The sequence below is a fragment of the Crocodylus siamensis genome, chromosome 6 (genome assembly GCF_052110815.1).
Source record: "Crocodylus siamensis isolate JL-2025a chromosome 6, ASM5211081v1, whole genome shotgun sequence".
In the NCBI taxonomy this organism is placed as follows: domain Eukaryota; kingdom Metazoa; phylum Chordata; order Crocodylia; family Crocodylidae; genus Crocodylus; species Crocodylus siamensis.
Window position 1 is genome coordinate 92,988,582 of NC_143400.1, and position 19,380 is coordinate 93,007,961.

Sequence of the window (19,380 nt, forward strand, 5' to 3'; positions counted from 1 at the left end):
TCTCTCTCTCTCTGTCACACACATACGCACACACACACAGATGAAGACATTTTTAAAGCTAGAAGAGACCCCTATGATCATCCAGGCTGACCTCCTGCATGACAGAGGCCAGAGGGGGAATCAGAGTCTGGGGTATATCAACTTCATGACTTTTGTGCTATACTTCGTTTTAGTAAGACACTCAGGCCTGATTTAAACATTGCATACGATGGAGAAACTTCTATGTTCATTCATAAGTTACAACAATGGTAAATTACCTCCAGGTTTACGTCATGTTAGATTGATGCTGTGGCCAGGAATTACGCAAGAGGCAAAGATTTTTGGGGGGTGAAATCTTTGATTGGACCAACTGCATGGTTGGACTAAAGTAAACTTTTCTTTTTTGTACAAATTTTCTATTCTGAATTTTTCTAGGCTCAGTTTTCAGTCACTGGGCATGTCTACATGGGATGCTTAGTGCACAGAAGACTAATTCTGCTGAGCATTAGCATGGCTGGCAAAAACCATGCTAATGCACAGTAGATTTAATCTAATGTGCATTAACGTCGCTTAAAAAGCGTTCATCTGCGCTAATGCACAGTAGTGCCAATTATGGCATATTAATTTAGTCTCTCTTATTATGGGTACTAAACATGCATTGTAGTTAGTGCTGAGGCCTGGCATCGGAGTGATGGAGCTGGTTGCTTCCCTCCTGAGGGCTGCCCCGCCCCCCAGCTTTAACCCCGGGCGGACAGATCGGGGGCTCAGGCCACAACCTAGCAGCCAACCCTTCGTGGCCCAGTACCAGGCTGTGGCCCAGTGGTTGGGAACCTACAGGAATTGAGTTGCCTTAACTACGCTAACCTGAGCAGTCCTTTTGCATTTTTTCTGATAGCAAATAGTTGGCAGTCACTACTGTCTTTCCATTATGAAAGCATCTGATTTTTGCACTATTTGGGACCCCTGGGGACAGCTTTTTTCAGTTGTCTCCCTCTCCCTGTTTTATTTCCAAGGGCACGTACAGCTGTGGAAGGTGATGTGAGCTCCAGCAAAAATACTAGTTCTAGCAGCCAGTAATCTGGCATGCTATAGCCACACTACCTGCTTGTCAGCCCGGCCCTGTGGTTCAAGATCCAACAAGACAGATTTTTTGGCTGTTGCTAATTTGGGTTCTATCCCGGTGGTATCCGAGTGGCCCGGTTCTTGTGTCCTCTGTCTGTCTTGGTTCATGATGCCAAAGCTGTGTGTATTGGAGTCTCTTCACTTGCTGGATTGCAGCCTTGGCCAAGGGGGAATACACTGGTTGTGGAGCAACACCTATGCAGCAGTTTAATGTGGGGGACTTGAATGAATTGAAACAGCTGGAACATGAATTTGGGAGTATATACTTCTCTTGAATCCATAGCAGAACTTCGACTTGTGCCCTTGGATAGTGGGCTCCTCAAAGATCGGGAGTCCAATATGGCCTTCATCTAGTAATCAAACTTCTAATGGTTTTGTTTATTATTAAGTTCTTATTATCACATCCTCTATTGCTTGGAGTGAGGCAGGATATAAGATTAGTCATCTTTCTGCCCTTTGCTCCTCTTTCTTCTTCATCCCTCACTCTTGCTTCTCTGTGTCTCCTTCCTTGCTGTGCTTAGTTTCCCTTCCTTCCATTAGAGTATTCAGCAGTGGAATAGCTAAAGTTGTCATTTAACATGTTATCACAGGGCTTATAGCACCAACACCTCCGGAGATTAATGGAAATTGCAGACATTCACACCTCTTTTAGTGATTATTTTAGGCTGCATGATTATTCAGGAAGGCAACGCTGCATTGATTTACACTTCCGTCATGTTTGTAGGATTGTCTTCACAACAGGGTTGCTAACCCAAGGCAGGTATTTTGCTGACAGTCCTTAAGGTTTTTACCGACAAAAAAGTTTTTTTTACTGACCTATGTTTTATGTAGTGTAAATGTAATCCTGCCAGGCCCCTGGACAAGGGCTGAGCTCAAATTTATGGGTTTAACACCCATTGTAGTTTTCAAAAACAAAAACATTTAGCTGTCAGTAAAAAAGTTTTCAGGTTATCAGTAAAAAAAAGTCTTGCATTGACAACCCTGCTTGATTGCAGCAACGGTTTTACACAATGCTGCTGCTACCCCCCGATCTTACCTCCACATGCCCCACTGTCCTGGCACAGACAACCAAAGGAGGACGGCTGTCTCTCTACCTGTGACCCAGGAGTGTGACAGGCAGGCAATGGGACATAGCAGCAGCATTTGGCTGGAGATGTGGAGGGGGCTACAGAGCCGTAAGAAACTGCTCCCTTCAGGGTGGTGTGGTCCCACTCGGACACAAGGTGATGCTCCTCTGCTCTAGCACGTGGCTCAATTTTTTAATGGACTTTATGGACAGGCATTTTTAGCTTGTTTTCTTTTTATGGACTATCCGTAAATATATGGACAGCTGGCAACCGTGCTTCACAGCCACAGAGGCTGAAAGTTTTTTTTTTTCTTGCCCTAATGAGACCACGGATTCAGCACAGGTTGAGTCTGCCGTGCAAGCTGCATAAATATGTCAGGCAGGCTGGGTGTCTGGTGCAGACACAGAGGGTTGCTCAGACAGGACCATCTGTCAGTAGGTGAGGGAGAATGGAAAAGATGAATCTGGGCAGTTGAATCTCACAAAACATTGATCATTCACACTGTGGTCACTGGCCCTAAGACTCAGTCCTGCATTCAGCCTCCCTTGGTGGGGGGTGATAGATGTTGTGGTTCTTGATTGGATATGAAGCCATATGGGCAGCTTTCATCAAATAGGAGGAGTCTTTCTCAGGTCAAGCATTGCCGCTGTCTTTGAACCTACCTTTGGGGTAGGTAAGAATCTCCTCCTGTCGGCCCAAGTAGTTCAATACCCAAAGCTGTTCCGAATCCTCAAGCAGTCCCTGATCCAAGGCACCTGTCCTTCAGCTCCTAGCTTTTTTTGAAGTCTATCACCACCTTTTCTTTCGCATGTGTCTCTCCAAAGTACAGACTCTTTTAGGGACTTTGGCCAAAGTTCTGCATCATGCCTCTGAGGTGTGCCATGGAGCTATCGGTCTATGGACAGTGGGGGAAATTACCAAGCTTCAAGGTCTCTTTGCACTCACTCAGTCCTGGCTGCTTCAAGGACTGGAGTGCCCTCTGGCAAAATGTAGATGGGTCGTCTGGGGGTAAACAGCATGTCCTGAATCCTTCCTCTGTCCCCCCGGCTGCGGCTTCCAAATGTGTTCTTGGAAAGTATCCTGATGTATGTCATCTATGCTTAGGGGAATCTTCTCTAAACAGGATGGATAGTTTTTAGGTCCCTCTTGTGCTGCCCTGGATCTCTTACCCCTCCTCTCCTCCACCGCAGTAAAAGGAAGGTGTTCATGTTCTTGTGCATGATGTGGAGAGGATCAGATCAGCTCAACTGCACCCACTTCAGGGGCTTCTGCAATCTGGGACAAATTACTAAAATGGTTAAAAACAGTGCAATGCCAGAAGCTCTGGGAAATGATCCTAATGCTCTAATTAAGGGTCTGTTTCTCAGAGGGCTGGTTTTCCTAGGTCACCATGTCTTGATTGTTCAGCTCTACTCTGCACTTCCATGCAACTCCAGTCACACTATGCAATCATATTAAGCTAAAGTTTTGGCCTGGCAACAGTTGAACTTTCATGGGGCATTTTGGGATGCGCTGTGGTGCTGACATTCAAATACCTTCAGGACCCAGCACCCGGCTTCCGAGACTGGTGGGGTTGGGACCCAAGGGTCTGGGTTTTGTTCATACTGCACCTGACTTGCTCTGTGACCTTCAATAAGTCCCCTATGGCCATTTAAAGCCCATGACAAAGCTTCTGTTGACTCCATTGTCAGCTGGAGCAGGCCTTGAACCTCTCCATGCCACCAGTTTACTTTTCTTGAAAGTGAGGATAATAACATCCTCCTTCTGTCAAGTGCTTGGAGAGATTCAGACAACAGTCCCTATGTGCATGTGCCTTCAAAGAGTCCCTTCTGGGCTCATTCCCTGAATATGTCTGAATTCTCTGTCCTCAGGAATAGTTGGATCCAACGAGGTCCTTTGGAGGCAGCCAGGGAAGTACCTGTGTTGTCAGAGTCCAGGATAATGTCTGACATAGCTCTAAGAGCCATGTTTGCCTCTTCCTTCCCTTGTACTATCCCATGTCCAGCACTGCAAAGAGCTTGGAGAAGGCAGGTGCAACGGGTGCTCATACAGCAAGAGGGTGATGACTGCACACTGAGACTGTGCCTACTGCAGAGGTGTGGGCTTCGCTGACGGGCCTTGTGCATCGTGGCCTTCCTGGTGTCAGTTCAGACCATGCAGTTCAGCAGTCTGGAGTGGCACAAGCTTAGGCACCAGCTTTTAGGGCTGTGCGAAGCTTTGGTGCCGATTTGTTTTGGAGGAGATTCGGCACGATTCGCTGGCCAAATCTCCGAAGCTGAATCGAATTGGGGGACCAATTAAGAGGTCTGAATCGATTCGGAGCGCTTCGGGGATTTGGGTGGTCCCTGCCTGCTGCAGCAGGGAGCTGGATCCAGACTCCATGCTGGTAAGCAGGGGATTGGGGGGGCGGGGTGGATGGGGGGACCCCTGCCAGGCCCCATCCTGTGCCCACTCCCCCAGCCCCTCTGAGTGCCTCCTGACCACCACCTGCTCTCCCAGCCCCCCCATGGCTGCCCCGCTTGGCCCAGCTCCTGGCTCGTTAAAAAAAAAAAAAGCCCCTACTTGCTGGGTGCTGCTAGATGGGGTGGGGGGATGATCCCTGCTGCCCCCTGCCACATGGAGGGCTCTGCCATGAGCCCCCTGACCCCCGCCCGCTCTCCCAGCCCCCCATGGCTGCCCAGCCCTTTAAAAAAAAACAACCAAGCCCCTGGATTTGCTGGCTGCTGCAGCGGCCTCGGGGCTTCTGGGGGCTCGTGGAAGAGGCGGCCCCCCCCCCTGCAGCGGGGGATCTCCCCAGCCCCCCTTTGCTGGGCAGGAGCTGGTGAGTTTGGGGTTTGTTTTTAAAGAGTTGGGAGCTGGGGCGGATGGGGCAGCCATTGAGAGCAGGCAGGGGATGGGCCTGTGTGATTCAGAGATTTGATTCAGCAGCAGCTGAATCTCTGAATCAGATTCAGCCAGATTGATTCAGGGCCGTGATTCGAATCACCAAGTCGAATCGCTGCCCCCTGGGTCAGCCGAACTTGAAACGAATACTCGCCACTTTGCGCAGGCCTATTAGCTTTCTGGTTCTTGTTGGAGGTTGGCTCCAAAACACCAATAAAAGGATGCTTGTTTGCTGCTGCTATCTGCAGTGAAGAGTCTTGGTACAATCCAAACTTTTTCATGGGCAGAGGGAAGGTTGCCACGTAAGAGGGTGGCATGATATCACTCTCCCAGCCACGGCAGATTGCCATGCCGTGAAGGGTGGTGTTCTGCTTCTCTCAATGAAAGCAGTTCTGTGCGGCAACAATGTCCAGCTCCGACCACCGCTCTGGAGACGGGGTCTCCTGCAGAAGCTTGCCTGCTGCCTGCAGATCTTCCTTAGCAATGCTGCTTTTGGGACCTGCAAGTCACCACCTCAGATCTCTTCTGATCCTGGGCTCAGGCCCGTAATAGGTGGGGGCTACAGCCAACCCTTTTAAAAGGGCAGCTCACCCCAACGACACTTGGCCTCCCAAGTTGTGCTTTTGGTGACACAAGGATGTTACATTTGTATTAATACCGAATGAGACTAAAGTAAAGGATTAGTGTGTAATCTCCAAGCACCGCGTGCCATCTGTGCCCTCATCCTGCTGGAAAGATCTCAGTACAAGGGAGGTTCATATTACAGAGGATTGAGCAAAAGAGTGAGGTAAGGAGGGTTTGAAACTGTTTTGCATTCCCTGCCTTTGCTGTTCTGTGTGGCTTGGTGAGAGAGGCATTGTATGGAGAACTTTTAAAACCGGGGGATCTTTATTCTTGCTTGTCAGCACAGCCCTTCACCACCCCCCCACATTTAGAAAGAAAGAAATTGGTCTCAAGTATAATCTGTGCTGTTGTCTTTGGAAATTGCTTTGACTGGTAAGACCAGTGGATTCTGCATCTGCTAGCCCGGCAAGAAGATTGCACTCCGCCGGAAACGGGGCCGTGTACAGGTAAGAAATGACAGGACTGCCACTGTGTGCGATTCCCGCGCAGGGTAAAGGCTTCACTGTTCTGTGTTTCTTTAACAGCCCTGCTTTCTTCCCCCTTTGCAATTATCAGTCTGGTCACACAGTTTTCATGAATCCCAGTGCCAGTGGTGCAGCTGCTGGGACAAAACCCCAGTGTTTGCCAAGCGTTTGTCACTCAAGCCATTGTTTTTTGAAGAATAGCTTCTCTTTTAAGGCCCTTTATAGTTTTGGGTGATACGGCTGCACTTTCCTTTGGTTTAGAGGCCCTGGTAGCTGCACACAGTGTTCTTCTTATGCTGTAACTTGCTTGCTATATTGCATACAACTACGTATTTTTTGTTGTGGACATTTCTTTGCATTGTTGCGACTTTGTCTAGTGCCACTGCTGGGAATAGGGAGACTTGGTGTTGGTTGGTCTGAACTCTTACTAGAAGGCATCATATCATGCCTCTTGACATACCAGGAATTAGCATTGGCATCCTTGTGACCGAGAGGACCTGTTGATCTGGCCTTGGTGGCTTTAGCCATCTACATTTCAATGATCTGAAAACAATTGTACAGCCCGGCCACGTAGACTTGGTGGGGAACACTGCAACGCTGTACTTGAGTGTAAGGGGAGGCAGTCCAGCTGGTAGAGAGGCCTCTGAGTATTGGTTTACTATTCAAGAATTATTATTGGGAGTGGAGGAAGGTCACCTCAAATTAACTTGACCTCTTTTGTGGAGGATCTTCAATACTGACTTGTTCTTTCGCCCAGTAACTGTTTGTTATGCATCTTGGTGCCGGTTGCTCTTATATTAAGAGAGGGATCTCTGTAATTAAATTGATAATGTTCTCTTTTAACTTGGAAGCAGTTCAATGGCTGAGGTCCTTTCCTCATAGGTCACATCAAAGGATTTTCTCTAACTGGAAGGAGAGATTACTTTCCACTGAGAAAGCTGTGACCCTGAGAGACTCTGGGATTTCACTGATTGCTACCTGAATGAACTAAATCTGCTCATGGTGGGAGCAAGGAAAACTCTTGCCGTAGAGACTAATGTTGGTGGAATAAGCAGGGATGCTTTGGCCAGACACCCTACCTGTGCTGGAACGGTAAACTTTAAGACTTTTGTTGGGAATATTAAGGACAAAATTGAGTGTCCTGTGGTGGAAAAACTCATGTGAATGATCAGAGTTTTTAAATATGCAAGCTAAGAGGTAACCATTAGGTTTGAGACTGAAAGGGTCGGCTGGTTTCCTCCTAGCAGGGGCTGGGAGAGCATCTTTGTACACTTCCCTTTTTTCTGAACCCTCAGATGGTGGAAGCATCAAGGCAGGATGCTGGACTCGATGGACCAGCCATCTGTCCTGGTTTGTGAAATCCCAAGTAGAACTAAAAGGCAAAAGGAAAAATTTAGAGATTCAGATGGGTGAGGGGGAAATTTGTGTTTCCAGGGAAGCCAGCTGGCTTTTGGATACAAGTCACAGACCCTATCCTTTTATGTAGTACTAGCCCACTGACTCTCAAGAATGACTGCGGGGATGGAGCCCCATGCCTTCCCCCCCCCGTCCAGGCCTGCTCCCCCTTTACCTCCTGCTGCTTGGGGTCTGGGCCCGCTGCCCCACTCCCCACCGCAGTGGTGGGGGGAGGAATGGGCTCAGGCCAAGGGTGGGGAGAAGCCGGCCCGCCGTGGCAGGGGGAGCAGCGGGCCCCGGCCGACCCAGCGGCCGCGGGGCAATGGGAGGGGTGGGCTCGGAGCTGACGGGGGGGAGCCCTGAGCCGTGGCGGTGGGAGGGGAGCGGCCCCGATGTGGCAGTGGCTGGGGGAGGGGGAGTAAGCCTCCTGCCCCATCTCGGGCCCGGGCCCCCCCGCCACCCCCGTCGGTTCCAAGCCTGCTCCTCCCGTTTTCCCGCCGCTGCCGGGTCGGCCCGCTGCTCCCCACCGCCGCTGCGGCAGGCTGGGCTCTACTGCTTGTGCAGTGTTTGCGGGGGGTTTCCTCACTTTGCCTCTGCTGGTAGGGGGAGCGAGGCCACCACTGCCACACCAGCACCCCACTTTGGGGCCAGGCTCCCCCCCACTTTGGAGTCAGGCCGCTGTCCCCTCCCCCCATCCCAGCCAGCTTCTGTTTCGGTCCGGTGCCAGCCCAGCTCCATCTCCACACCCCATCAGGGGTGTGGGGTCCCCGTGAACCGCTGGCCGCCATCCGCAGGCGGTCCACAGCGACTAGCGGACATCACCGCGTAAACAAAGGATGTCAAATAGTCCAGCGCCGCCGGCCTCGGCTCCCCCACCGCTCGGTCCAGGCGTGGCTTTGGAGTCGTGGCGGTGCTCCCCTCCGCTTGCAGCGCCTTGACTGGCTGTTTCCGTCAGCCAATCGGAGTGCGAATCAAGCATTACAGACAGACAGACGGACAGACAGACGGAGGCTTTTATAATATTCGAATTGCAGGACTGGCGAGGAAAGGTGTGCCGAGGACGAGAGACCCGTATTCCACTCTCCCACGGTGGGGACTTTGCAAACTTGTTCCTCACTAATATTCATGGTGTAAAATTCTCCCAGCCCTGGTGTATTGGACATAGAAGGTTATATATACAGGCATACCTCGGAGGTATTGCGGGTTCGGTTCCAGACCACCGCAATAAAGCGAGTCACACGCATTTTTTGGTTTCCCAGTGCATATAACAGTTATGTTTACACTATACTGTAGTCTATTAAGCGTGCAATAGCATTATGTCTAAAAAACAATGTACATACCTTAATTAAAAAATACTTTATTGCTAAAAAATGCTAACCATCATCTGAGCCGAATGGCGCCAATGGAAAAATGGCGCCGATAGACTTGCTTGACGCAGGGTTGCCACAAACCTTCAATTTGTAAAAGCGCAATATCTGCAAAGCGCAATAAAGCGAAGCGCAATAAAACGAGGTATGCCATATACCTTTTCTTAGGCATAGTAGACTTGACATATATCCAGTGCAAATTGGAGACCTTTATCTAATATAAGGTTCAAATGATGCTGTCTTTCCTGCAAGGCATGCTAAGTGTCTGGTGTGCTCTAATACTTGCAGGTTCAAAGCAACTGCCACGGATCTGAGATGTGGGCCAGGGGAAATTCAGAAGCTGCATCTCTTTGCTGTTCTTGAGGTCGGCCCTGCTGAATGTCCTGTATTACAAGGTTAGTCCCTTTTTCTGTTCCATTAGACTCAATGGCCACAGCACCAAAACTGCAGAAAATTCTCCATACAAATCATAAGCAGATTCCGACTGGCAGAGAACAAATCAATTCAGGCAATAAAAAGGCCAAGGAAGAAAGGATACATCCAGAGATCTATCATTTAAGTTAATTCTGCATAAATGTTACACATTTTCATGCAGCAAAGATCACATGAACAAGGGCTGATTGAATTCTTTTTTTGCCCGAACATTTTTCTGTTGTGAAATGCCAGTGTGGAATGGAACGGCTTGAAAAGTGTTTAAATGAAAAATTGTTCTAGTGTAATCGTTTATGCCTCATTATACCAAAAAGAATCCCAGGGAACATTTTAATATTGTGAATAACGGCAGTAAAAACAACAATGATCATTTCTGTTTTTTTTAAATATCTTTTATATTTTAAAGTCAACGTGGAAAAGTTTGGATTGGTTTAAACTGAGTTTTATTCAGGATTTTCACTTCGTAGGAAACCTCCAAACTTCCGATCCAGGTGACAACGTTTCATTGTTTGTTTTTGTGCGTCACGGGATAGACTTCCCAAGTGTCTGTCGGCAACAACGTGCAGGGTTTTCCTTCTCATTTTGGCAAAGTGAAGACGGGCACCACTGGAAACCAGTTTTGGGGCACTATGTTCACACTAAGCACTGGACAGTGCATAAATTTAATTGTAAATAGTAGTACAGCTGGTCATGGTTATAAGGTGGAATAACAATGTAAAACAACCTGGAACATCCCATAATAGCTGACATGTAGACATTAATCAAATGGCTTTTAAGAAACTCAGCCAATCCTAAGCTTCGTTACAAGAGAGAAGCTAGCCGATGTCTAAAAACCATGGCAATCCTGTGGACTGATTTAATTATGCAAAATTAATATCTCACCTTTAACTGTTATGAGGAGGGAGTTGGAAAATTACTGTTTGTCTTGCTCCATATATAAAATTTCAGGATGTTAAGTTACCCCCCCCCCAGCAGCTGATGTGTAGTCTTGATTTGAGGATGATGATGAATCATGGCCAGTACCTGCTTGCATTTACTCTCTAGCTGAGTTCTTCACCTTGCAATATCTATATAGATGGTTTTCCCACTTATCTATCTGCATTTATTCATTCATCCCTTATTTTTGTTTAAAAACGCAAGAGTTTCTTCCAGGTACTTGGGGTTTTAGTGAGATCTATTTGTGTACAGCTCCTATCTCACAGTCTACAGGATTGGGTGGACTTGCTTTCCTTTCTCAGTGCATGTCCTTCTCTCTGCGTAGCCCAGGATCAGAGGACGATTTAAGGGTAGACACTGCTATGAGCCAAAATCATACGGGAGACGAGATGCCCACGCACTTCATTGAAATATAAGTTATAGTGTCTTCAAATAGAGTAGGGAGTCACAGAAGAGCAGGCTTGAACACAGATGGCTTCATGAAACAAACCTGCTAAGTAGGAAATGCACATGAAAATGTAAAGAAATAAGATGTGCATGTTGCTTGGATTCTTTGTGTTTTCTAGGATGCTGGGTTTGCTTTGGGGAAGCCAACCCAAAATGGAGCTTTACTACTGTTTTGCCTCACTGATCTTAGTGGTCCATTTCCAGCTTCCTTCAGGGGTTGCTGAGCTGAGTGTGAAATATTAGCTGGGGGTGACCACCTCTCCAGGACCTTTTGGAGCGGTTACAACTGAACAATGAGCAGGGTTATAGAAGGAGAATCCTTTTGTATATATTTACTCATAAATATATCCTAGATTTGTTAGCATATGTGAAGAGTTCCTGTGGCTTTGAAGGCTTTTTGTGATTGGAACAGAGAGAGAGCAACACAAGGTGATTTAATGCAAAAGTGCATGTGTGGTTTATGGGTTGAACTTCACTGACTCACTGGTTAGATTAGAGGGCCTCTCCCATCCCACCCCAGTGTGTTTATTCTATTTATCAAGTGAGGATTAAGAAGGAAGAAAGCCAGCCTCAAAAACATGAATACTAGAAAAAATATTTGTGATTAAGGCAAGATTTGAATTTGTGAATCACAGGAACAGCACAGCAGGATTGTTTCTTCTGTGAAGTTTTAGGGGACCATTGTGTCCTTAGACCAGGGGTCAGCAACCCCCGACACGTGTGCCGAGCATGGCACGCAAGGCCATTTTGCTTGGTGCACCACTGCCAGCCCAGGCTCTAAGCAAATGCTGCCAGCCACGGAGCCCAAGCTGCTCCCAGCAGATGGCTGGGAGGCTGCAAGCAGACCAGGCTCCATGGGCTGGCTACAGGCTGCAAACAGCTGCTCCAGACTCTGGCATGTCAGCACTCTGGCACCTTCCAAGGTAGAGATTTTGGGGTTTTTTGGCACTCCAGCCAAAAAAACATTGCCTACCCCTGCCTTAGAACATGCTCACATGGGTCTTTACTGAGAACCAACGTTTAGGGGGGCTTCAAGATGCAAGACAGTGTTGTTCTGGAGTCCTTACTGTTTCAAGACTCATTTCTGCACTTGAAAGGATACTCCATTATCTTCCCATCTGGGACTCTGCTGTGTCCCCTGGTTGGAACCAGCAGTGAATAGATGGATAAGGAACAGTTTTGCTTTCCTAATCCTCAGTGTGCTTTGATATAGGGAAAACTTAGTCACTACCAGCTTTAATCCCCTGATTTAGTTCTGAAGACTCTAAGTTGGGAGTCTTATTGGGGATTTGGAAATGTTTCTGTAAGAAATTGTAGACTAATACTGGGAACAGGACCAGCTCCATTTGGCTGTTCAGCAAGCAGGGACTGAATCCAAGCCAAAAAGGCAGGGGCACCAAGGATGATAAAACAGTCGAGTACAATCCCAGAACATATGTGCTGAAGCCAGTCAGAAGAGAATCTGGATACAAACGAGTGGCACTGAATCTTTTACTGAGAAGAGGTTGAGCATAACACCCTCGATGCCTTGGCAAGCTAAATGCATCTCATGGATTGTGTTTAGAGAAAGCAACAGCAGCCATCCTATGTGAAACTCCCGCCTGTATACAATCTGTGCTAGTCTGTGGTACACCACAGCCAGAGAAAGAGGTGTTTGCCAAATCACTTTAGTGACTTCTGTGCCCAGTTTTATATCTCACCCCCTTTCCTCTCCTGTCCTTGTAGTTAGTTCACAGTAACATTTTTGTTTAACTCAGTTTGTCAGCAATCAGCCTGGGGATTAAGAATGCAAAGGTGCAAGGGTTTATAATACTGGTATTATTATAAGTTGAATTTAATTACTCTCCTGTTGGCACCGGTGGTTTTTGTGAAATTATGTTGTAGCTTGAGCAGCAACCTCACTTCAGAGCTAGTTATGTCCCACTTGTCTCCTGATGTTATTTCAATAGCTCTTAAATCTGGAATCTTTTTTTCCTGTTTTTTTTTAAAGCAAAATTTACAGCCTAATTCCTATAGGGTGTGTGGTGCTGTCATCTCCCTGCTGTCAACAGGAAACTAGTCTGCAAAGTGCTTTTGTAAGATGAGGATACCGGCTTGCACATAAATGTACTCGCTTTTGGTGGATGTGGTGAGTGAGAATAGTCTGATCTATGTATTATTTGTATGACAGCGTAACTTCGGGATACGATACATATCCCAAAGGCAGAATTGTACTCCAGCAATTCAAGTGGTAAGCCTATTGCATGTACACAAGTCCCCGAACTTCAGGATCAAGGTGAATAAGAGAACGGTGATTGGTCCTGGCTGAGATTGAGATGACATTCTGTCCAGAAGGGTTTACTATGGAAATTGGACAAGGTTTTCTGACACAGACTGCTACACCCTTGCTATCAAGAATACAGGTGGTGAGTGCTGGCAGCTCATGTAATATGGCACTAACTCTTCTATCTTAGATGGTCCTTACAGCTCGACCCCAGTTTCTGAAGTGGTATCGGGTCTCTTTTGCCTTGGCAGTTGACTTATTTTCAGCTGTACCTTTTTTTTACCAGCAGCATATCAGTTTTTTTGTGTTATACAGTGTCATGGAAGCATGAGACCATATTGTTGCTGGTATTGACTGTTGTTCTGAGTTTACCTTTTTTCCCCTCCAAAAGAACCAGAACAATGACTCTCAATTTATACATAGGGTTGCAATGCAATTGGGTCCTCCATAGTCTTGACTTTTGTATTTGGAGCATTTTGGAGCATGCAATAAAAATACCAAGTCAGACTTTTTTCAATGCAGTTTTTATTTTAGTGTTTTTAGTTCACTTAACCTTTTGTGTCCTTTCCTTGGTTACCGGATTCTCCTGTGAGACTGCAAGGGCAACATCAGCACAAGGTTTTTAGTTATTAATTTTATATTCAAGAGGAAAAGCTGCTTTCCCTAAAATTGAACCTGAGGGTATAGGGTTAACTTGTATGCAAGGTCAACTTGTAATTGGAACAACAGGGTCAATACATATCCACATCCTAAGAACAGGCAAGTAGTTAAACTGAATGTTTGGTAGAAAGGTTAGTTAATAGGTGAGGTGTAATTTCAGCATAGACCACGGGAGGGAGACTAGCCACCGTTCTAGGAGGTGGGAAACTAGGGGAGGGTTGGGGAAAATACTGTTGTGCTTTTGTAAGTAGTGGGCAACCTGTTGGATTGTTAGAACAACCCACTGCAAAGGAGCACAAGGCAAATCACAGTCTGACTGAGCTGAGTATCAGGGAGCCCTAATCAAGGAAATTAGGGGTGGACTCGGAGAAGCAGCTATGGCTGTTCGATGTATTGTAATAAATGCCTTTGTAGCTTCACAAGTGATTCTGCTATTTGGGATGTTTTTCCTCTCCCTCACCGACCTGTCTTAATGTTGTGCTAAGCCAGCATCCCTTTATTCTCAGTGCAGGAGACAGGCCAGCAGCAGCAAGGTGAAGAATAAAAATAAAAGAAATGGGATGTGTTTTGTTATAGTATAGCATCAGCATGATTTTCATGGGGTTCGTGGATTCATAGATTAAGTTTAGATGAAACTTCTGGATCTGGTCTGACTTTTTTAAACTTTATTTATTAATTAGCAGAAAGTGCTCATTCTTCACCCGGGTTGTTATTTTTCCTCGTGCTGTTCCACTGTTTCTTCATTACTTTGTCACTCTTGTGCCTGCGTGTCTTAGATGATCTGCTGTGAGATGTTCCACCTTTTCAACATTAGTTTCTCTAGCTCGAGGCAGTATTTCTTATGCGATGAACAGCAAGATGTTTCACTGTTTCCTCATTAGTTTCTGCAGCTCTTGAGGCAGCATTTCTTACGCGAGTCGCGACAAGATGCTCCGCTCTTTCGTCTTTACTTTTGGTCAGTCTTGAAGTGGCATTCCTTCCACGATTATTTGCAAGGTGTAGTGACTTTTCTTCATAACTTTCTTGTGATCTTATATTTCGCATCTTTAGGCAGCAGCTGAAGTCCTTTTCCCTGGCATTTTCTGTATGATTCTTTATGCAGAGCAAATTGATAACCAGTGGAAAAAAGGGAAGGAAAAGAAACCCTGAACCAACGGCCGGAGGGCTATGGTTGCCGAATGGCAGAAGTAACTTTGTTTGGAGATGTTAGGCAAGGTTGTATAATAATGACAGTTGAATTGAATTCAGTGCATCCAAAATGGAGTGGTGCCAGTTTGTTCCCTGAAAAGCGAAGTAATCTCAGTCACTGGAAGCCCCAAAAAGGGTCAAGTGAAAAATAACCTGCCTATAATTTTCTTTGGGTGGTATTCAGTGATCTTGGAAGGTTTAGAGTAGATTGGACCAGCCATTCTTGAGTTTTATAAGTAAGCATACATACATACAGACATACACTTAATTTTATACATATAGATTAATTCAATTTATTACATTACAAATTTAACATTGAAAGATGCATACAATCTCCTAAAACATACCTAAAGACAGGTATCAATCTTCCATCACAGAGCTCCCTTAATTTAAGTCAGTCTTGTGTTCTTTTCTTCTCTTCCTTTCAGTCCCTTTATGGTTTTTTTGTTACGTTTTTGTGTTTCTTCAGCTATACATGTAACCTGTTTAACAATTCATCCCCTCTTGGTCTGACTTTCAACTCAGAAAGAAACTTGGTCACACTGAAATTGATGTCAGCAAAAATTTTAGATAAAACATACTATCTGGGATTTATTAAAAGCCCAGCAGAGCCACCCATCTCTTAGACGGTGCCTATAGCACATAATATATGAACCAGGCAAAAGGAAAAGCAAGCCCAACTTTTCAAACATATGTGATTAAGTTAATAATATAATTACATGTTTTTACCATATACATTTGTATCTCTCATCAGTGGTTACAAAGAGAATTTTTCAAGTTCAGTTTGGTCACCAAAGCTACATAACTACATTTATATTCAAAGTTAGTGTTTTAACTTAAAATGCATTTAACGGCCCCCCAAAAAACTGGGTTCAAAACTGTGTGAGATTTAATGTTATTGTAACCCTGGTGTCAGTTCAGCTTAATTTGAAAATGGTATGACCAACATTTCTCCCTGTAAGACGTGACACCACTTTGAGAGGATCAATTTAAAATCACAGCTTTGGCAAAAGTAGTGCAACTTTAAATATCGATGATGGAAACAAATGAGGGATTTTCTTTGGTTATGAATATTACTATTCAATGCAAGACTCAAAGGGGCCTTCTCAGCCACTGAATCCAGTCTAATGATAGACAAAATATCTTGCAGTGTATTTGACAATGGTTTGCTATTAGGACTTCCCAGTTTGATTTAATTTTGTCAGCAGACACACAAACCAGTGTGAATTCACATGCTTCTCTCCGTATGGACATGAAAGAACTAAAGCTCGAATGGGCACGTGCTTTCTTAGATTTAGGAAGCGAACTAGTCCCAGTGCTGTACTAGTCAGTAAAGTTTCTTCTTGTAGAGCGCAGGGTCATTTATTGACCTCAGTTCCCGCGAGTTGTTCTGTTGATCAATCCTGCGGGTTAGCTCCAGGTAACAGCGAGGCTATCAAGGCTGTTAGAAAGGGTGCAGTTTGCTGACAGCAGGGGTGTCCCACCTTTTTGAATGTGGGGCTGGATCAGGAACTTTTTATCACCCAGTGGGCCAGCGAGCCATATTCAAAGACCTCACAGGAAGTGGTATCGCATCAGACCCCCTCACTGCACGGCCTGCTCCAGCAGCATGTAGACCCCCATCCTCAGTCATGCAGGCTACATTAGCAGGACCTGAACCGCCCAGCTCTGCTCTGGCAACTGCGTGCCCCGCAGCCTCGGCCCAGCCCCGAGGTGCCCCCAGCTCCGTGCGGGAACTTACCTCGTGCCTCCATCCACCACACACGCGGGCCCGGCGCGGGTCATACTGCAGCTCCCCCAGCCGTGCGCCGGGGGGCAAGAGGCGCAGCAAGAGAAGAAGCTGCATGTACTGTCCCCAGCTGGGGCAGCCCCACGCCGTGCAGCCCTCGGGGCAGCGGCTCACTGATGAGCCCACCCCATGGGGGTAAGCAGCACCCCCCCCCAGCTGCCAGCCCTGCCCGCCTTGCCTGGCCGTGGAGGCTCCACACTCCACGGCCGCAGCTTTGTGCTCGGCAGCGGGTCTGCGCTCCGCCGCGGGCCAGATAAAATGGCTTGGTGGGCCACACGGCGGCCTGTGGGCCATACGTTGGACAAGCCTGGTTTACAGGAATGCCCAGACCATGCTATATTGCTGAACAAGCATGGAAGCCCCAGCAAGAAGCCCCTAAATAGGAGGGGAAGTAGGGTTGCCCTGGTATGGAAAAGATGAAGAAAAACTGGCCTATGTGAAACCTGGTCACTGGCTAAGGATTATAGTTGAGTTAGCTGCGAGTCTGCTGTTATGTTAGCTCTAGACCAAATCCTGCAGTCTCCTTGATTTTGTTTTTAAGTCTGCTCTAAAACTGCTATCATTTCAATGGTGGCTTATGTGAAAACTGCCAGCCAGACCATGAACCCCCTTCTTGCACTAATGAACTGTTAAAACGTGTAGTTCCCAAAAGCCTTTAACAGGGCTCCTTAGGTGAGTAACTGCTCCCCCATAGAAGGGATTCAAAGCCTGACTCTAAATAACATCCATCTCAAAATCATTACAGGTGTTATTAGGGTTTGTTGTACGTTTATCTTGGACAGGAGGGCAGGGATTTTGTTTTAGAGCTAATAGTATCTTTCTTAGCTGTTACTATTATGCTGATGATTTTTAGCTCATGTGCTGTCAAAAATGCAATTACGAGGGGTATAATTCCCATTATAAAGTCTCCACTCCTGAGACAATGGTCCATTGCTACACTCTATTTCTTATTATTGTTTCATCTTGTCTGTGCAATTGGCTTACTATTATATTATTGCTTTGTAACAGCATATTGGAGACCAACATCCTTTCAAAAGTAAGATTAAAGGTTATGAACAGCCACTTTTTATACTATGTGCCAAATGTTTTCCAGTGGTAATTGCATTTCCTTCTACCTGTGTAAAGTGGAAATGATTCCTTGCAGCAAAATGGGTTTTTTCCCCCGTGAGTGTTTGCCTCAGTAATTTATTTCTAATGATACCTTGCCTGACCATCCCGTTAAAGAAGAGCTAAATAGGCCATGAAGACTAACAGCTAAATGGAATATGGAGTTCCTCTTTTTCATTTAATACAGCGGTCTCCATCTCCTGGTTTGCAGGGTGTTGCTTGCAAGATGATACTCTGACATTGCTCTGGGCCAGGAAAATGTTACTTTCCACAACTTCATGCTGCTTCATTCTGACAGGGAGGGCAAGGTATTGCATTGCCCACAGCAGATTACTTTCTCAGTGTTGTTGTCTGTGGGCTGGCACAGGTTGGAAACCGTTGTATTACTTCAGTCTTCTGGAACTTCACTGTCCTCCAAGAGCTCTCAAGGACAAATAATACCCAGAAATTATGTGAGCCAGTTCCTTAATTACTCCAGGATCCGTGGACATTTTTACATGTACTCTGGGGGCACACACTTTCATTAAAGTGTCTCCGAGAGTGGCTATAATTAAAGCACCTGGAGCTTCTCATGTAGACAATCCTTGACTTACAACGTTTCGAGTTACAACGTTTTGCACTTACATTTAGAAATTGACACCCTTTGACTTTACAACGCTTGATCCGATGCAATGGCACGCCAGCGAACAAGTTCGCTGTATCGCTCATCTCCCTGGAGAACAGCTGTCCAAACCTCCTTGGATACCTTCTTTAAGAAAGCCGACAAGACTCCAGAAAAACCTGCAGCCAAGACTCCAGGCCAGAGCCCTTCAAAAAGTCCAGCAAAGTCACCTCAAAGACGTCCTTCCAAATCAATGACTGATATTTACGATAGGAATACATTAGTGTAGCTATATTACTCATCTATAATTGATCGAGTACAAAATTCTGAGGTATTTTTGGTGAAAACAGGGTATTGGGCCTTGGTTCAGGAACCAATCCCCCATTTATAACATAGTTTCTTATGAGTTGCAACATTTCGACTTAAGACACGGTTTTCAGGAACTGACTGTCGTAAGTCCGAGGACCACCTGTACCTGCAATCCCTGTGCTTCAAAATGGAGGCTGGGGCGCTTTACCTGAAGCTCGTGGAACGAGCTCTAACGCGAGTGCTCCTGCCACCGCTCTGGAGCACAGGGATGCTGGCACAAGCCGTGGAGGCTGGCCGGAATAACCACACGCCAGCAGACTCGATTAATCAAGTCTGCTCAAACGCGCTGTAATTACAGCACCCCCGTGCTCATGTACAGGCACCCACCCCGTTTCGCCACCTCCACAAGCCACCTCCCTTGGCTAAGCAGTCTCTCCTACCTGTTCTGTCCTTATTTTTAGCCTTTTTAACTCTTTGCCACTGCAGCTAACCTCCCTCCCCTACTTGTTGAAAAAACCACTTTCAATGCTTTAGCAGTCTTAGGCCTCGCCCAGGTTTATTTCTCCCTTCACACCTTGAACCAGTCTGTGGCAGCTGTATTTGCCACCTTCAGTATCAACAAGTTTTTCCCCAGCTCTTGGCGCCTTCCGTGTCCCCCGCCGGCGGCACCTCGACGGGGCAGCCCCGCCCCCCAGGGCCGGCCTGGGCACGGCATGCCGGGAGCTTGCTCCGATGGCATGCCGGGAC